Source organism: Epinephelus fuscoguttatus, linkage group LG12 (assembly GCF_011397635.1).
Source record: "Epinephelus fuscoguttatus linkage group LG12, E.fuscoguttatus.final_Chr_v1".
Lineage (NCBI taxonomy): Eukaryota > Metazoa > Chordata > Actinopteri > Perciformes > Serranidae > Epinephelus > Epinephelus fuscoguttatus.
Window position 1 is genome coordinate 26,394,260 of NC_064763.1, and position 21,332 is coordinate 26,415,591.

General features: G+C 41.5%; 1 protein-coding gene across 6 annotated transcripts in view; it reads left to right on the forward strand.

Annotated features, from left to right (window-relative positions):
• The window catches only part of nrxn2a (neurexin 2a), a 199,569-nt gene that overhangs the window by 16,300 nt on the left and 161,937 nt on the right, over window positions 1–21,332 (forward strand). For 5 of the 6 annotated variants that reach the window (XM_049592952.1, XM_049592956.1, XM_049592954.1 and 2 more), the window contains exon 1: window positions 8,064–8,450. The exons of the other annotated variant lie outside the window; for it this stretch is intronic. The gene's annotated coding sequence lies outside the window, so the exon portion shown is untranslated. Of the gene's footprint in view, window positions 1–8,063; window positions 8,451–21,332 lie in introns of those variants that run through there. 6 annotated transcript variants of the gene reach the window in all.

The following is a 21,332-nucleotide window of genomic DNA, read 5'->3' on the forward strand; positions in this document are numbered from 1 at the left end:
CAATTTGTTGACAGTGTTTCTCTCGTGTGCGCGCGCGCTCTCTCTCTTTCTCTCTCGCAGTCTCACTCTGTTTCTTTTCTTTTGACTTTTCTAAGATGACAGACGCTGAATATATACTCCCTATCTGATGCTGCGGCTGTTTGTGGTTGGCTGAGAGGGATGTGAACTCATTAGTTTGCAGCTGTGTTAATCAAATCAGGTTGGGTTTCCATTACGCGTGCCAAACGTGCCAAACAGTGCCATGCTGCAGCAGCAGGAGGAGGAGGATGAGCTGGGCGAGCTGGGCGAGCCAGGCGAGCCGGCCGCACAGCCAGGGGCACAGCCGGGAGCAGCTCCATTACACGTGCCAAACGGTGCCAATCCCCTTTGCTCTGACATCAGATGTGACGGGACAGTCGATATAGAGATACATTTATGTGCTGATTGCAGATAGTTGCATGAAATAGTGGTTTTTGTCTCTCTCAATGTATATGGTGACAACCGCCCTGTCATGCATGCATAATTAGGCTACAGTTGTCTGGATGCGCAAAGGCAGAAAGCTACTATTCCGCTGTTTCACGTGATATGCACATTGTTCTTGCTATGACACACAGTCGCAGAGAAAATCCACAGAGAAGAACAGGTGTGAATTTGGACGCCCTATGCATCATTCGGGCCCATAGGGTTAAAGGTTTTAAAATCCGAACTATCGAAAAATAAGCTTTCACACTGCAAAAGTCCGAACCATGATTTTGTTTGGTCCGGACCGAGACCACCTATTTTGGTCGGACCGAATTTTGGGTCTTTGGTCTGGACCGTGGTCCGGGGGAGCTTTCACACCTGTAAATTTGGTCCGGATCAAACGGAAAAGTCCTAAAGTCCGGACCAAACGAGGTAGGTGTGAAAGCACCCTAAGTTGCAACATTGGGGCCAGGTATACACTCTAGTATTTAAACTCTTGTATTGATTTTTGTTTTGCTCAATAGGCATTCCACAGCTGGTATTTTGACTATAGCATAGGTGCTACCAACAGCATTAAGCAGCTGTATGAAATTCAGCCAGCATGAATCTTATTATTTTCACTGGTGCTTTTCCTATGATGTTAAAATGTCCTCAGTGGAAACCGGCCTATTCTTTTTTTAATTTTCATTTGTCTATAATTAAGTCCTATTATTATCATATATCACTGTTAAATGTATTTTCAGTGCAATGAGAGGAGCCAGTGCGAATAGTAAAATGAAACCTCAATAATTAATGTTTGATTACGTGCCATGTTATTAAGAGCTACAAATATATTCATAGTATGAGCGATACTGTACATTGGTGAGACTTAAAACGTGATCTGCTACACAAATCCAACATTAACATGAATAAGTCATCAATATTCAACCCGTGTTCACCCATTCATCAATATTGCACGCTACTGCGAAGCAATTTATACAAACACAGATTAGCTTTTAGTCAGTTGGGTACTCCCAGACTTACTATGAGACCTTGTTTACTTGCACCGCACTTGTGCTGACTATATGTTATCTGGTTTGTTTTGAATATTAACTGCTTGATTATACTGAGCAAACTGCTTGAACTGCACAACAGAGCGTATCACAAGAAGTGCACAAGCCACAGGAATGTTGTGAGCCGGTGGACGAGTTATTCTTCAGACTCAAAAAGAATAACTTGCAGTTTGCTGCCGAATCCCAGAAAGCAGGTTCAATAACATGCATGCTTTACTTTAGTCCCCAGGGCTTTCTCATAATACGGATGTTGCTCAATATTTTATTGCAATTGTGGATGTGTATCTCGCCGCACAACAGATGAGCACCTCTATTTCCTCATGTAGGCCGCAGAGCTTCACTCTGCCTTAGACCAGAACAAAAATCAATAATTGCCTTAGACAGGTCACTAAAACACACACAACTGTTTGGTAAGGTGTTTTGGGGGCAGAAATACCACTGATGTTGACAATAAAAGCGTGTATTGGATGGAATATGATTGTATCCCAGAGGGAGGGACAAAAAGATAACAGCTCTGTGATATAATTATGATTTAGTGCATTGACGTAAAACACGCATTTCTCTTGTACTTGTATTCTCTTTTCATTTGATGATGCTGCATTGCACAATAGATCTGCTGTGCAGGTTTTGTTTAGAAACACAACATATAACCAAAGGCCTCATATGAAGTCATAAGCCTAAGAGTCTACAGACGTGCTCTGTAGGGTTGTAAGGCATGTTGTCTGATGCATGTTAGCATGCTACATTTGCTAATTAGACACAAAGTACAGCTGGGGCGGATGGGAATGTCATTAGTTTTGCAGCTATTTGGTCAAAAGCTGTAGTATTGAGCAAATTAAAATTTTAACGTGTCCTCATACAACAGTTTGAATGGTATCTAACGAATTAGTGCCTAATGAATGCCATCATCACGCTATTTACTTGACTTAAAGTTATGTACTTAACACAGAATTACTTACAGTAAAACTTCAACTACAAGCCTAGTCCTGATTAAATGCCTAGTCCCTGTTACTAGCCTGGTGTGGCTACACATTTTAACAATTAAACACCTGTGTCAATTAGAGGCCTGGTCTGGTTGCCAAGCAGTTCATTTTTTTATAGAAGGTCTTGGGATGTATGAAACCATGCTGTTGGCTATCTTGAATTATGTGTCCGTTCCTTGATTGCTCTGTAAGTTACTCATATTCCTTTAGTCCATAAGCGTCCTCATATTAAAACAGTCAAAAAGGTTTTATGTAAAAACTGTTTTAATAGGATAAAGTAGTGTCAAGTGGCGTTACTGTCTCTCTCTCGGATGCCTTGTCTGTCGGAGCAAGATCAAATGACTGATTTGTAATGGATTATATTATTTGAAGCCTAATTTTGATAGAAGTAATATTCATACTGGTTTGAATAAATAATTTGATTATATTTCCCGATCTTTGCTGAGCAACAGTTTTGTGTGAAGGGAAATAAAAGCCTGTCGCATATAGATGCCTGTCCCAAATATAAGCCTGTTGATTTCAGTGATTTAAGCAAATAATAGCCCGTGGTACTAATTGAAGTTTTACGGTAGGTTTGGTGTAGGCCAATAAAGTTACGTAGGTTATGCTTAGGAAAAGAAATATGGTGATGATATACCTTAAAATAATTAAAAGTTTACTTGGTTCCACATGGGACATGACCATCAGTCTCCTGGGGGAAAGTCCTGTGTTTGTTTGCCTTCTTATGTGGAGTTTTGCACTTTGTACTACTTCCTTTTTTACTACCATCAGTGCATTGGTTAGGTGATCACAGTCCTCCCAGCCTCAAAGTTTTTTCCCTGATGGGGGAAAAAGTGAGGACAGGAGAAAATTGAGGGACCACCAAAGGTACCAAGAATAATCCTCTGGGAAACATGAATGTCTGAACTAAATTCCATAGCAATCCATCCTGTAGTTGTTGAGCTATTTGGCTCCAAATGAAAAAAAAGTCAAGCTGTTAAGGGATTAGTAAAGTCAGTAGGAGTAATCCTCTGAGGACTATGAATGTCTGCACAAACTTTCACCCAATAATTGTTGAGATATTTCAGTCGGGACCAAAGTGGTGGACGAACTAATCATTAAACTCTTATAGAGCTGCATAGAGAGCTCCATAGACCTGCACTACTAGTTTGTCCAAAAAAGAGGGGACAGATGGCCAGAAAAGACAGAGTGCTTCACTTTTACATGAAGAGAAGTCTTTTAGAAAAAAGTTTCACTGTTCCCATATTGTGCATTGTTTTGTTTAACAGCTTGCTTAGGAAATCTACAAAAATACAGCAGAGGCTGTGTGTATAATTCATGCAAAGCCACATGCTTAGAAAACACACCCATATTAACACAGAAAGTCGCTTGTGTTTGGCACATTTTCCCTGCAACATGCTGTATATGTGATAATTGCATGCTAGGTGCAACAAAGTTGCTATAGCAGCTTTACCAATTTCAGAGGCCTATGTGTCAGAGGTGTGGCCCTGATTTCATCTTTAGACTCCATTGACGACTAGTAGAGAGAGAAAACATTTGAAAATGTAGCATAACTAACCTCAAACTTACAATTCAAAGTGTGTACTGTACAGTAACTGCATAACACATTCTCTGGAGTCTGCACTGTCAAATTGTAATACAGAGCCAACAGTCACAGCTGAATCATTGTACAGATATTGAAATGCAAAAGGCTGAGGAGGGAGGCTTAAGGTAAGATAAGATGACCACGATGAAGACAGGAAATTCATAACCACTCGACCTCTGTGCTAAGTAGCAGCAGCAAACCATCCACGGACAGTTAACCTCTAAAATGTGTATGAACTTTACTCTTCAGAGGAGGATTTGAAACAATCAGCTCTCTGATGAGGACATTGTTTGGATTTCAGTACACCGTCTCTGCTATGTGACCAGCAGGCAGATGGGCTGTGCACATGCTTTTAGTTTGGAAATTTCCTTTTGGGTGCTCGGCTGAATTTCTAATTTTGAGATTTTTGCTATTACTGTAATATTTTAGTTTTGAATATACCACAGAATAATGTTGAAATATTTCTACCCCTGTTTTCACAATATGCTCTTCTCTATCATATTGGAATGAAACACTTAAAATTCCCACCAGTGTTAAATTATAAACACTGGTGTTGATTTTTAGCAGTGAGGCTTTTGAAATGTGGCTGTAAAAGTATTCAACCCCATTTACTCGCTCAGGCTGAATTGTTTCACAGGCAAAAAACATTTCAGAACATTAATTTTTCATACCTCATCCTCAGATTCAAGATTGGTTTGATTTTATCTCTCTCGCGAGGAAGGCTTAGACCCATACTGGTTCACCTTAACAGGCTTTTAGAGGGTTTTGTACGGGTGAGTCAACTGTCACTGATAAGTCAAATATTCTACACTGACTGCACAGCGTATCCTACACACCAACATCCCTTTACCGCATCGACCTTGTACAGTATAAGACAGTGAATGTACAATGTTCTCAAAAGATAATACATTTGAAATGTTTCTGGATGGTTTAGTACCAAAATACATCAGTGACCGAACATCTCTCAGGGTTGTCTCAGGACATCTGGTAGAAGTCTGTTTCAGAGTCCAAACTAAACACTGAAAAGCAGCTCAGATATAAAGCTGGAACAATCATCCCTCCAAACACGACCAGGTTCTACACACCTTATCTTGAACTCTTTTATTTCTGCATTTTTATCTTGCACATTTCTTTTTGAAATTAGTTTCCATTCTTCCTTTTCTGTGTGTTTTAAATCTTGTTTCCCATTTTATGCATTGCCCTGTGTGAATGAAATGTACTATATAAACAACCTTCACTTGCTTCATGAATAACTTAGAGTTTGAGCATGATTTACAGGAATAACAAATTTGCAGCGATGTTTGTTTGGTCATAAAATTTTACCATTTCAGATTTTACATTTCTACACATCATTTATCATTTCAAAAATCCTAAACATTAATTAAATTAAATTAAAATAAATTAAATGGATACTTTGCCAATTTTCAACCAAGTTTATGTGACCGTGGTGTGGGAAATGTGTGCAGATGAATGGTGTTTGGCTTCCTCCCATGCTGGTGTTGATTTATGCTGCCTTGTCACACAATGCTACCGTAACAAAAATCGATAGTAGAGTCTCGCTGCTCGATTGAAAAATAATTTCAAATAGGGGTACACGTACTGTAAGAATGGAAAGCAGTGTTTACATTAGTGGACAAATGTCAGCTTTTTGCCAGTATCACATGTAGTAATTCACTGATAGCATATCAAATAGCGTAGTATTGTGTGCTATATATGTATATGTGCTATATGTTACCAAGACAACTTGAAAATAAATTCTTATTATGAAGACAGGATTTTAAGTACTGATGGATCTATTTATCCACCAAAGGCATACAGGCCCCGTCTCTTCAGAGCATAACCCACAACCATTACAGTCACGGTCTTCCTCTTAGCGTTCTCGATGCAGTTAGGTGACGCCATCATGGATCACATTCTCCAGGAAGACCTCCAACACACCACGGGTCTCCTCGTAGAACATACCAAAGATCAGCTTCACTCCACCACAGTGAACACAATGGTGGAGAGCGGGTTTGGTGATCTATGGTGACGCTTGGTACAGCAAGTGTTTTTCCTCCATTGACTGTACCACCAAAACTGTGATTCGTCACTCTGTTCAATAGACTGCTTTTTCATTTCCTTTTAATTTGAGGTGTTTTACTTCAGTTGAAACGTGGGCTTTTATATGGCTATTTATTTAAAACACGTGCAGTAGTTGTTCTAAATGTCAGCTATTCTAAATGTCTGGAATATTAACAGCTGTATTGGACATTAAGAAAAAAAAAGTGCAGCGTAAACACCGACTGGGAGCATATTTTGATACTTGAATATAATTACACCATTATTTGAGATTTCAGGTGTAGCATATTTTGATATCAATATCCTCTATTTAATAACGCTCCCATTACAGAATCATTTTATGTACACCACTACTCAGTCCATCTAAGAACGCACAGAACCATTGAGGAAGCACCTATCAACAAAATGGCAGCAGCGCTAGAAACTCAGACCCTGGCTGTGAGTAGAAATCTGCAGGATGACAGCAAACTGCTCATTTCGCATTTTCAGTGACGCATTTCGAATCATCTAGTAGATTGCGGCTGGGGGACAGATGGGGATCTCTAGGAACTGGCAGCACTGGGGCGCCTTAACACCATTCGTCTACACACACTGCCTACACCACAGTGACATAGACCTTGTTGTAAATTGGCAAAGTATCTCTTTAAGTGCTACAAATCTTAATGTCAGCATCATCCTTGATCCCTTTCCTGTCTTTATTGTGGTAGGTGAGACCCAGGGGTAGCTACACTTCCTGTCTTTGTAACTCTATGGGCCATTACAAATAGCACATCTCACTATTACAGTTATGTGATGCTCTAACAAATACAAATAACCTACATCACCTACCTGCTATTGGGATGATTGGAACTAGAGATACTATGTCATTTCTTTGTTAGAATTTCAAAGAATGTTCCAATGATATAGTTTCTGATGAAACTGATGTGGTTGTAATAAAGTTGAAACAAAAAACTTGAAAACAACACAAATTTTCCCCTTTTCAGTTACACCAAATGAATATGTAGGAACAGGGTGTCTACAGGTCCTTAAAAGGACTTAAATTGTCTTAAATTCAGGTTAAATATGTTCGGTCCCATTAAAATTTCTCCAGCCTGACAGACCCAATGACTGTTTACAATCATCGGACAGACTGAAGAATTGCAAGAACTGACAGCAATGAGATTTTGTTGGTGCCGGACACTATAGGACACCACCCAGAGGTCCTGTGTTCATGCCTTAACAGGTCAGAGCCAAGTGCGGTCCAAGGAGGACCCACCGTGGATCGGCGGTACCTCTGGGGCACCAGCACATCCCTCAAATGTTCGATCAGGTTGGGATCTGGGGTGTTTGGAGGTCAGGTCAACACCTTGAGCTCTTTGACACGTTCGTCGGGTCATTCCTGAGCAGTTTCTGTGGCGTGCCAGGACCCAACGTTTCTCGCTGGAATATTGCAAGACGCTCAATATTATTGACTTCACCCGCCAGTGGTTTTAATGTTTTGGCTGACTGGTGTAGCTAATAGATAGATGGATAGATAGATAGATGGATATCAGTAAGAATGCATAAAGGGCTCTACATCATGGAGACACACCTTGTGGAAAAGGTTACAATTACAATTCACTGTACAAAAGATCCAGCACTGTGAGTCACTGAAGCATAATGGACTTGTCTTCATAAACATGGGGAAGTTTTTGAACATTACCTCACATGCTCAAGGACACTTAGGCAGCATTAGGAGAGGGCAGGGTGGGGCTGATGAACCCGCGTCTGTGTTACCTCCAGGTCCCCTCTTCTATCCGCCTTTTAAATAAGACGCCACTCCTATGTTGAGATGCTCCTTATAATCTGATAGCAGGCTATATATACCTGCTTTACTACCAAAGGTTACGATTGTGTGGTTAAACGCCGTTTAATCCCCCATGGCAACGCTGCTGTTAGTTTGATGGGGAGCAGGATTGGTCAACGGCAGCTGACCGCGCCCTCAACCCATATAAGCTACCTACCAAACTATTACCATCAAGTGTCGGGGGAATGACGGCTCTGCTGCTGCTGCCGCTGCTGCTGCTGCTGCTGCTGCTCTCGGTGCGGCGGAGGAGAGAAAGCATCTTTGTCTGTACGGAGGAGCTGTGGGCTTCCCTGCCTGCCTGCCTCCATCGACACAGCAACATCTAAAAGATAAGAAGACTATCCTTTCTGAAGACAGAGGTCGCATATTCATCTGCCGCATTCATCTCTGCTCAATTTAGGATTTTTTTCCCCCCTCCTTCCTCTTTTGTGCTTGTGTTTGCCTGGCTGGAATAATCAAACCCCTTCGCGCCGTATCCATGTGTCGGATCGCTGGATGATGCACAGGTAAATGACACCGCACACCTCCTACACAGAAACGACCTTATGGATAAGGTAATTAGCTTTAAAGCGTGCTGCGGTAGAAAGCTACAAGATAAGCCGAGCCGTATCTGTGTGTGTGTGTGTGTGTGTGTGTGTGTGTGTGTTTTTCAATGTCAGTGGTCCGGGATTGTTTGTATTCCAATTCGGGGGATGTTGGAGCTGCTGCTCACCAATTATTGACACTTGTCTTGAGGTGTCTTTTGGAGATTTCACTCAATGCAGTCAGAGATAATCAGCTTTCAAACCAACCATCTTTGCTGTGAGTGTTTACAGTCAGTTGAGGTGGGTGGAGGAGAGGTATGGTTTCCAAATTCAACACGGTTGCGGATGAGGTCGCTTAATTGCGTGCCGGAAGACATGTCCTGTGGTTGGGGCTACAGCACCTACAGTGGTGGTTTTCCCTTTGAATAAAGGGCTGCAGCCCCGGCACAAATATGGAAACGAGACCTATTGTTTGATTCCGCCAGATGCCACATGCCGGCTCGGCTCTGGATTCATTTTTAATATATGTGAAAGTGAAGTTAAGGTGGTCTTTGAGTCATGCAGCATGCAGGGCCCTTGTCTCTGAGATGCTTGAGGTAGCCTATTTATTATTGAGAGGGATTTCATGTTCTGTGCCAAAGGATTGGGCAGTTTAAAGATAGGAGGCAGAGAGACAGACGCACAGAGGGAAACAGAAGCAGTAGTTGAGTCAAGCAGATGCCACATCGTCTTCAACAAAGGAGGCTTCGCTGTCTAAATATGATCCTTGAAATCAGGAGGGGGAAAGTTGTGACTGGGAAGGAAAAAGGTTTCCTACCTGTGTGATAAGATGATGCTTCTTAAAACCTGCAGCCCAGTCTCCACGCCCCCATAGGAAGCTGCTGCTGCCTCCATACAGCAGATTATCTGGCACCAGTTCAGCAGGGTTGACCACTGAGGAGGTGGTGTGGTTTAAATTAAAGCTCCAAAACACAAAATGTTTTGAAAGAGACACAAATATCAGTCAGTCCTTCACAATCATTTGTAACACTGCATATTTTAAGTGGAGGGATGTGAATGAACAGCCGTCTTCAATCATTGTCTATTGTTCATGGATTGCATAAACTGGCGTGGACTTTTTATTATCATAATATCATTCAATTGTGTGTTTTGTTATTGTTATTATTATCATTGACTCTGTCTTGTTTTGTTGCTTGAAATGGAAATGAGTCCATGGGGGGAGGTGCCCAAGATTCTGAGCTGCACCCCTGCACATTTCGCATACACACTGCTGCCCTTCCTGCACCTCCTGTAAACCTATTTGCTTTGCAAATTCTTCTCCAACAGTAACACCGCACGTTTTGTCACTGACTTCTCTGAGTAGGGAAACCTCTGCATTCACAGGCAAAAGCACTACCAGCTCAGATTTCCTGTTCACCTGAATTAGGTGGCTGCCTCTGCTTGGCTGTTGCTCGCTATCTTTCAGCACCCCACTTGTGGACAGCACACAAGTGTTGCGTCTCAGAGCCGTCGCACGTTCTCTCATTACCACTCGCTGTTTGGCTGCACTCTTAAATCCCCGCCGGTTCAGCTGACAGACTCATTTGAATGCTGTTGCATTCTTTGGTAAGCCACTTGGTTTCCTAAACGAGAGCCACATCGACAACACGGAAGTCGTGGCTCGCAATGCTTAAAACATTAACGATATACTCGTGCAATGCTGAGCAGGACTTTATGTGCATTATAGTGTTGTTATGGTGATATTTTTAGGCAGCAATACAACAGCAGGGTGTGTCACAGTCTTGGCTTTTTTTTATTTCTTTCTTTCTATACTGCATTTTATTTTCCCTCGGTCATGCTTCATTTATACGTGCAGCTGAGTGTAATTCACATGTTTATTTTTATTTCTCATCTGCTCTATTTTGACACAGGAAACGCCACTGCCAAGATTTTACTCACCACTTAGTATTTTTGGTGCCTTCAGTGCCATCTCCACCACACTCGTGTTGCTATGGTCTGACTCACAAGACATCTGTCTCCATCACTGCTTCCAGTGAGATTTAAGGGTTTGGGTAGAGTTAGCATTTCAAAAAAAGAAAATGGTGTCACAGCTGCCACAACAACAACAACAACAACTAATACATCACTACTAGTAATAAATAATATTACAAATAATTCTGTAGCTCTTACTAGAATGAAGCTGCATTACATTACTTTAATGATTGAAATTCTTTAAGCCTTTGTCTGGTAAAGCTGCACTTTTATATGAACCCTGCAGCTGCACAGAATGAAAAAGAAATAATATTTGGAATTAAGATATCTGGTACAAAGCACCAGCCAATATGCAAAGAGAGATGGATGATTGGATGACAGGAAGGCGGAGACTGCTTGAAATAACGACAGGGCAGGAGTTGACATGGTGTGTGTGTATGTGTGTCACAGCTCAATAGCTTCAGCATGCGTACTGGGGAAGTGGAAGGTTACAGATATTGTGTGGCATTGCGAATCGTGTCGCTTCCTCTCTATCATACCCCATCAAGGTCATATCCACAGACTGAAAGTGGTGGCCCTGGCCTTTTCCACTCCTGGCTCTGGCAGAGGAATGGGGCCCGCGGACCACTGCTGCTTCTAATCAGGGCTGACGCGTGACTCAGTTGCATGCCAGCTGCACAGCCAAACAGGGATTATGTCCCTGGATGGTGAAGAAAAAAAAAAAGGTCACTGTTGAGATCTTTGTCTCTCTACACCTTTGGCGAGTTTGGGTTATTTAATTATTTGTGCGTTGTTTCGAATGAAAACGAAATACTTAAATAACACACCATACCAGTCATATAGCTGGGAGCCTTATAGTCAGAGTTGTGGCACCAGCGGCACACTGTTGGTTAAGTTACAATCTGGGTCATTGTGCCACTTGTTTTGTAGAGTAGATAGAAGGTTGTAAAAGAGTGTTAAAGTCCAGATATGGGCACCCACAATTCTAGAACAAAAAATCTGCATATACAGTGGCAACAGTTTCGGAATGCTTGATTGATATTGTTATATATCTGTGAAATAATAGTCAGTAAAATTGCCAGTTATTTTCACCACAGGTGGTGCAGTAGGTGGAATGAAGCGGAAGGTGGTCTATAATTTTCTGTAAGCAGAATGCTACTCAGCATTCAGCGCAGGTTGCTACATTGGAGCCTGTCATACCGGGAGACACGGTGACAGAAATGTTCTTTGAAAAGCTCAGCTGTGATTTATTAAATATGTGCATGACAAAAAGGTACCAGATCAAATTTCAGCTTGAGACAATGAGCCATTATGAAGAACGAACAGAGTTACTTGTGTATTTCGTTCACAGTTTTTCGCTTAACTTTAAATATCCTTTGTTATTTCAGTGGAGCAGGACAGTTCAGGAAGTAGAGTGAGGAGAAGAATGAGGAAACGTCAAACCTGTGATATTATGATTTCTCACATAGGGCTGGGGGATAGGGAGAAAATAAAATATCACTGTATTTTTGACCAAATGCCTCGATATCAACATTGCAACGATATTGTAGGGTTGATTATTGGTGCTCTCACAAAATATTCACACGATGAGATTTTTGATAAATGATCATCAATAATGTGGATATAATGACTAAAGCCTTGTTCTTTTTAAGCCTTATCCAGATAGTATCCACATTGTTTTTAGGAGGTCTGGACAGCAAAAAAAGAACACATGAAATGTGATTTTTGAAAATCTGATCCAAACCACAGTCTGAGGTGGTCTGAAATGTGATTCCAGTCAGATTTCTAGATCAAGTTGTGTCTCAGTGCGGCTGCTTTGGCCGCTCAAATCGTATTTCAAAGTGTCTTTGAACACAACACACAATGACGACATCAAATCCAGAGTGACCGGCGTGCTGAGCAGATCCGTGCTGCTACGAGCAGAGCGCCAAATAAGACAACGTGATGAACAACAGTCTGTGGACAGACTCCAAAATAAATTGTTTGCAGGGCAAAATGATGGACCTCTCTTTCTTTTGTTTCGGTGTTGGAAAGCCCCGTCACAAGCTATGAGCTGATGCCTTTGTTGTTACCAGAGTAACCCATGCAGATACAGTGATGATGTCTGGACACACAAATCCAAACTGATTAACTGCAAAAAACAGTGTGCATAATCTGTCTATAAGATCTGATTTGAGAAACAATGCCTGCAGTCTGAGTGTAGCCTTAGTGGGTACGCCGCAAATCGCAACATCGGGGGCTGAAAAATGAAGCCGACACGGCAGTGCCTCATACTGCAGTTCCTTGAACAGCCACTTGAGGATGGCTCCAGAGGCGAGTCAATGCCGAAAGACCCTCCATGTTAAAATGCCCAACTTTACAGCCGACATACAAATGTTTACAGCCTGGTACAAAAAGGTTTTGGTGTCTATAGCTAATTTCTCCCTTCATGACAACTGTACAGAGGGTGAATTTTTATTTAACTCACCAGCTGACATTTTATTAAGGCTTAAAGTTATGCATAATTAAGGGTGAGTTACAGACTGTCTGCTGATAGTGTCTTCGGCTCCTCAGTCAGATCCACCCCTCGCTCCCCCACGGCACCAGCCTCTCGTCCAAATATGGTCACTTCTGGCTCCAAACAACCAAGATGGTGACGGCTGAATTGTGAAACTCGAGACTTCAAACGGGCGCCCATAAACCAGTGGGTGATGTCACAGTAGCTGCGTCCATTATTAGTTCACGGTAAAGCCAAATAAGACAAGAGCAGTCTGGCAAGCTCAGAAAATAACATCACTTTATTGTCATGCAGCCCATAAGACCTGAAAAAGACAACACTTACAAAAAATGATATTCAGAATCTAAGACCATGTCTAGTCTCATATCACATCACAATATAATATTGATATATTGCACAGCTCTACATATACTTGAGAGACTAGAGCATTAAGGGTCTTTCCATCAGGAATATTGGCATATTCTCTGCTGCTCAAGTGACTGTTACTATAGATAAAAGCTCATTTGGGTACAGCAGAAACAACAACTGATGGTGAACTCCTCAGTCTCCGAATAGCTTCTATATTTTATTAAAAGGATATTGTAGACCAGTAATAACAAAGGAAAACAGAAATGAAGAAATGTAAGTGTTCATAATCACACAGTTTAACGTTGCGCAGCTCTGTTGTAATTCGACCCAAATAGCATACAGAATAATGAGTTCTTAGAGTGCAGATAAAAGCCCCTGAAGGTGATATTTCTAATAAGCATTCACTATTAAACTTAAGATACGTGACCCAGCAGTTAAAGAAAGTGGGGTTGTCTTTCTGCTCCGTTCAGGTGTCTCACACACTCCGAAGTGTTGCATTGCATTGCAAATGTAAGTATTTCAGCTCATCCATTGTTGTTACCGTGTGACAGCATGGGAAAAGGAAGCTGAAACTGCACTGTTAACCAAAATATGCCCAGGCAGCATAATCAGTGCCCTTAGAGATATAAAACACAGTATCACCCTGTCAGGATATACATTATGCAGTTACAGTGCTCAGAAGACGGCAACGCAACGAGGCCCAAATCTTACAACACAGCACTGATAGGGAAAATCTGTACAACTCTGTGTGCTCTAGTTACTGTATCATCTTGAATCTGCATTTTTACTTCAATACAAGCAGAGCTAAGCGGCGTGCTGTAGGACTAGATACTGTCTGGGCTTCTGGTAGTGGTACAGTAACATCATGATATACTTTGTGTGTGTTTTTCTCATCCCAAAGGCTAAATTACAGCTAAGTGGCCCAAATTGGGGAGCTTAATTGACTGTGAAAGAACCAGTCTTTCCCAAAATATCACATTACTGTATACTGATATACTGTACAACAATATTTAAGCAGTTCAACACCAAGTGAAAAATACATGTTTTTACTCTTACCTGTTGTGCTATTTATCAGTCTTGATTATTGTGGTGTGAGTTGTCAAATGTTGGAGATATCGGCTGTAGAGATGTCTGCTTTCTCTCCAATGTAAGGGAACTAGATGGCACTCAGCTTGTGGTGCTCAAATCGGCAATAAAAACTCTGAAAACTGAAAAAAATGAAAAATGTCTCAGAAATCGTGACCTGGTTACTCAAGATACTCCCCAGACCTTGTTTCACGTAGGAACTATTTTCTTTCTACTGAACTACACCTGCCAACTGTATCACTGCACAGAAAGAAGTGTGCATCTACTGCTAGCTCACCGAGCAACACAGAGCTAGCAAATATTACATCTCAGCCAAAGAGGAAGCCATTAAAGTCGAGGTAAAGTAAAACCAGAGATTTCTTTCTTAACACATTTTACATGTAAGAAAAAACTGGGAACGATACAGCAGTGGTTCCCAACTGGTAGGTCACGGTCCGCAAGTGGGTCCCTGGTCCATGCTAAATGGACCACAAGTGACTCGCAAATGTGTCAAGTTTGTAAAAAGCACCCTTTATTTTGAAGTACAGTGAATATCTGGCACAAAGCTTTTATTTTGAAGTGTTGTTACCTGCTGTAGAGTGAGTGACTAACAGACAGCTACTCGACAGAGACAGCAAACTAGCTCGGCCAATCACAATTATGATCCTGTGTGGATCGTGAACTAATGACTAATGAGACATCTGGACCCTGAGGCTGGACCAGTTGGGAACGTCTGCTACACAGTATTGCTCACCATTTTCATGTGGGCAGGTTTTGGGCGGGCCTGAAATAATGGCTTGATGATGCATTGTCGCAATCCGTAACATAACCCCTCCAGAAACTAACGTTAGAGCGCATTGATAGCATCAGCGTCATTTTGTTCCGCCCCATGTTGGTAAGCAGTGAGTTTGGCATGTTCTACAAGCTCTTTAGGCTCTCTCAGGTGAATACATGAATAAACCACTCTGTTAAATGACATTGTTAAAAGAAGATGAGCAATGTAGCTGTCAGGAACATACCTTACAGTCTTTCAGCCCGGTCAGGCAGTTGCTGCTCACTGCTGTGGGTGTGAACTTTGTGCTAATGTTAGCTGATGAATGAGCTGCGCAGCACCTCACTAGTATAGGGGTGTGTGTGCTCTATGCCATTGGTTAAGCTGCTAATGAGAGTCTGTTGTTTTGCGCCATCAGTGGCACAGACCCCAACGTTTCAGAGCAAAGAATACTGCTTATGTTTCATGACTTTGAAACCTAATTTTATATAGGCTACTCAGTAATATTTTTAATTATTTCATTAGGCTTGGTGGTCAAAAACACACATTTTTGTGATTTTACAAACTCAGAACACATTTTTATTTTTGCTTCACCTGGAATATAATGTCTACATCGCACCCTGTCATGAGCATGAACCTCACGTTCATGAGTAGATGCACACTTCCTGCTGTGCTGTGATGCAGTTGGCAGCTGTAGCTCGACAGTTCCCACATTGAACCGCCAACAATAAGGTCTGTGGATTATCTTCAGTAACCAGGTCATGATTTTTGGAAAGAGACATTCCTGTTGAGTTTTTCAAATATATTTTTCGGGCGCTTTGATAAGCCGATGGGCATCTTGTTCCATTATGTTGTAGAGAAGGCAGACATCTTTACGGCTGATATCTCCAACACTCAGCAACTCACATCAACTCAACTAGGCTGATAAAAAGCACTACCGGTAAGAGGAAAAATGTGTCTGTTTGATTTTGGGGTTTCCTTTTAAGGTATTTGATGGAGAGTGCTGTGATACTTGGGTGTGTCTAGTTTCATATTTGGTTTTGCCATCCCTAAATGCAAGTTGTGCTTTAGTGTTCAATAACAAACTGGATCATACTGCAGTATTCATAACACCGCAATTAGCTTCTTTTACGGTGCATCAGTGTCATCTTTAAAGAAATGTGTGTATAAGCCGATTTCTTTTACTAAAACGCCGGTGACATAAGGAAGGTCAAACATTCACCTTGAGTGACTGTCAGCCTGATAATACGCTTTATCTACATCACCTCAGCAGCCGCCAACTTTGGAAAAAAAAAACCTCGACCACAGTTTGGCCAGTTGAAACGTTTTGATTGAACTTGCATCAGATCTGTTGCCAGGGACTTCTGACGAGGCTGCTGAGGTCTTACACTATCTTAGTTGCAGATCGCTCAATGAATCTTTCTCTTTCATTCCAGACGTTGCTCTCACCGGCGCAGGCATTCATCTTTTCGGCGGAAATATCCACGGGACTCTCACATGGGAGGTGTGTGAGGGTTCACGATGAAAGGTAGCTTGTGTGCAGGGGAAAAAATAAGAGCAAAAAAAACCTGGTCGGCCATTGTAAATTGTTGTAAGACTTGAGGTTAAAGGAGCCACAGTCCTGTGAGCATTCTCCCTTCTTATCTTGTCACATTAAGGCGGATGGCAGATTTACGTGGACGCGATTGATCAGTGAGTGGCATATCAGGCTGGGCGTGGATCAAGAGATTTTTACCAGCTGCCTGGCTGTCCATCCATCACGCTGATCTCTGCCGTGCCTGAACCGGGCCTGTCACACTTAGATGGCCAACTGAGTGCAGCATAGGGGGATGGTGCGGTAAACACTGGGACAGTCATTTATTTCAATTCACTCTGTGTCTGCAGGCATCTCTCATGGGGAACAGATTCATGCTAATTCGTTATAGTATGCATCGGAAATCTCATCTAATACTGCATTGCAAAATCAATCTTATCCTTGCCCGGGGCTGCTCCATCTATAAAGGCGTTTGTCTCGTGTGTCCTACCTGTGTGAGGAGGCTCCGTGCCGTATCAGTGTCAGCATTCATTGGGTCTTAGTGGAGCTCTCTGATCCCGGCCAAGGAGCTGTTACCCAAGATTAACCCAGGCTGTTCTGTTGCATAGCTGCTGAAGAGGAGCTGTGTGTGTGTATGTGTGTGTTGATGTGTATATGTGTGTGAAAAGAAGAGAATCAGAGAGAGTAGGATGCTTGCTCGCTCCCACTCTCCGTTTTGTCTGGTGGCATCCTCCTCAGGATGAGATGTGACAGCACTGGATGATCTAATCATGGATGTCATAGCATAGCTGCTTATTAACTGAGATTTCAAGGGCAAACATTTCCATCATTAGGAGTATACTGTATAGTTCTGAGTGATGGCTGCTGCTAATGTCACTGAAGCACAGGAGAGACTAGTTGTCTCATTAAATTTTTGGCGCATACATTTTCAGAAGTGCCTTTACGAGGAGCTAATTTACAGAACACACAGTGATACGTAGTGTTCAACTAGAGGACACAATCTTAGCTGCTATTTAAGCATTCTTTGAGAGTTGCGGTAGAGGGAACTGTCATTTGTAGTAAAGATCACTTGCTTTCATGATGGTTATGTTTTAGGGTATTTGCATATTCCAAATCCTGAAGAGGCAGTCTGAAAGATGTGCAAATTTATGAAGTTTCACAGTAACAGAGGGGCTTCATTGATCTTTGATATGTGTACTGTAAATGTTAACTCCCCGCCAGTGTATTTCCTCTTTATTGCTTTTGGATTAGTGTATGTTTTGACAGTTTAAATTCAAATATAAAGAAAACCAACAACCGCACATCTCCTTTTGGTGTGTGTGTGTGTGTGTGTGTGCGTGTGTGTGTGTGTGTATATGTAGTTGCTTGAGTTCATCTTTTAGAAGCTTCAGGGATCTCCCTGTGAGAATGTTATCCCACATTACCTCTCTGTGAGCCGCAGCATACTGGTGTGAACTGACTTAACGAGCTTAATAAATGCTCTCAATGTATTTGATTTTGTCTTCTGAAGTTTTTTATTTTTTCCTTTGGCACCATACGCTAACCTCTGTTACATGATAAATGAGAAGAGCAAGCTTGTAATAATTAAAAACCACCTATCAACAAGAATCTCATTAATTTTTTATAATCTTTGATGATAGAAATTCACTGTGCTGTCTTTTTTTTCCACAGGCGTTCTGGTATCATGGCTTTATAGAAATTACAGTCAGTCAATCTGTCGGTCCAACACTTCGGTTTGGAGAGAAATATCTCAAACAGTAAAGTCATTTTTCAAACACAAAGAGGGCAAAGAATAAGAGATAGTTTTATATTCTCAGATGTGGGATTTGCTGTTTTTTGTAGTCTAACATTCTAATAAATAAATAGGTGTTGGACTGATATTTAATCAAGTCTCTTTGGGCTCTAGGTTATTTTGTGATGGGATTTTTGCACTAATGCCGTTTTTTTTTTTTAAAGACAAATCAATTAAAAGCACAATATGTAATTTTCTGCTACAAGGGGTCTCAATAAAGAAACAAAAACAAGAGATGGAGCAATGCCATCATAAGTGTCAGTTTATACTGTTTAGAATTCCTTCAGTGTCAGTCGTTTAGGAGGTTTTTACTGAGAGCCGAATTATCTGCAGAGGTTTCCTCCTCTCCAAAACAAATGGATCAGGTGAATAAACACGGGTAAAAACACTGAATAAAGCAGTGTCAGGTTAAAAATGAGTGTTTCTCCGATGCTGTCCGGCTTGCCGCAGAGGGGCTGCTAGCAGCTTAGCTCATGTGTGCTCACCTTTTCTGTGATGACTTGAGACGTTCAAGAGGTTTTGGCTTGGACACAAATTATGTGCAAAGGTCTCTTCCTTTCTAAAACAAACAGACCAGGTGATTTAATTAACCAAAATCTCAAAAGTATACAATAAAAAAATCAACTTAAAACTGGATGAATAGTTAATTTATGAAAGCTTCAACCCTGACACATGCGCAAAGGGGATATGACACCACTGACAGGACACGACGACCAAATGACACAGACTTGGTTAAAACAACCGATTTTTCTGGGTTTGAACATTGTTGGAAATATTTGGGATAATGTAGGTACACAACTCAATATAATATATAAAATTGGTGTAGTCGCTTTAAGGCATTTTAAAATATGAAGTAACTGCAGCCATAATTCTGGCATGAAAAAAGGCGACCTCCTTATTCATTTCAGTGAGGCAAATCTGGCAGTGCAGTGGGGGTGCCAACGCAGAGGGGTCTAGCGTCAACGTCATCTAGGGCTGCCCCCCACCAAGAATTTCCCTTGTCGACCAATAGTCAGCATTTATTGCCATTAGTCATCTAGTCACCCGCATTTTTACCAAATTCATTTAATTATTTAATGATATATTTTGGGCGGGGCAACACAATGGTTTGATTTGAAGGTGTGAGAAAGAATAGTATCAGTAACATTGTTAACACTGTGCTACATTACAGAGAAATACAAAACCGTACTAATGAACCTTCATTAATATAGGCCTATATTTTATCTACAAGTGCACGTCACACACTGAGCGAGCCGCCTGTTAATGACGCTGTGGGCTAATGGGTATGTAGCTACTTCCATGTTTCAGATGATACGTCATGTTTGTAGTCGACCAATGAAGATGAGTTTACATATCACCTTGGGTTCGTCCTTCACCTTCTCAAAATGATCCCACACTTTGGATTTCCTGCCCGACGTGTTATTTACTAGCCTGTGGAATAACCGCAAATACCAGCCCTGGAAATTAGGGGCCGTACACATGTTGTCTTTAACCACCTGCAAAATGCAAGGTCGGGTGCTGGGTGCTACTGTTGTGCCTTTTTTGTGCCAGCTTTCAAGAGAGACGGACGGATATGCCTGAGGTTGCTAAGCAACCTCAACAAGCACTGTATAGCCTATTTACCTAAAATCCTGAGTGCAGAGCTGATCTTCTTCCAGGCGCTGTTTAGTGTGTAGACCTATTGTCCGTGGGACAGATGTAAAGCTCTGGGTAGCCCTGCACTAACATGATCAACTTTTCCGTGTTTATCAGACTGAGTATTTACAGAAGAAGGGAAAGATACATTTGGGCTGTGATTGGTTTGTAACCTGACTCCTGTCTGACTGCTGAGCGTGGCCTCTGCCTGTGTCCGTCCATTCAAATTAAATTCCCACATGGTCCAGTCATATAGGTTTTGATTTGTTTGACTAGGTGTAGCTCCTAATAGAGATTCACATTTGTTTGTTTTCACTTTCTGCAACTAAGCGACCAATGAAATCTTGCCGACTAATGACCTTTCTGGTCAGCTAACGTTTGGTCGACTTTTAGGGGGCAGCCCTAATTTATTCTAAGAAACGCTATCGATTTTTAATTTATAGTTTATAGCCAAAGATTTGTGGCAGTGATTCATGTGTTGTGTTAAATCTCCTAGTCGCTAGATGTTCTATGTTGTTGTAGAGGAGTTGTAATCTATCTTAAGCCATTTGACTCTTCCACTACCTCATAACAACATATCCTTAGCAGAAACACAAAGAAGATCAGCCTATCAGTCATAGTCATAGGACGCACCGCTAGCTTCTAAAATTACATTAAACAAGAGCAATACATCACCTTGCTTACAGTATCGCAATAGATTGAATTGTAGCCCCTGTATCGGGATTCGCATTGTATCGCCAGATTCTTGTCAATACTCAGCGCTACTAATAGCATTATATGCCACCGCACAGTGTTATCTGAAGAGCAACACACCCCCTACAGAGCAGCCCCATGTGTTGCGGGCTGATTTGGATCTGAACACCTGCAGAGACAGGAAGGATTTTCCTGACATATCAGCACACTATCATGAAAACATCAAATGCATTTATGAGGCTAAAAGATTTTCCCACTCATTCCTACTTTGGCTTACCTGTGTGAGATTGACAGCGTCTGACTTAATTGCGCTCCACGCCATCCTCTGCTCGTCCACACACATCACTCATGCCATTGTGTGCTGAAACAGAGTTGAGTGGGTGGCAAGCGGACAATGTCAGTCTTTTTTTTTTCTTTTTTCTTATATATATATATATATATATATATATATATATATATATGTATAGCCAAGACAAATAGTTCTGTTGAGTGGGGATCATGTTCTGTATGTAATAAAACACTGAAGCATGACTGAATAAATTCAGTGTTGACGGTAG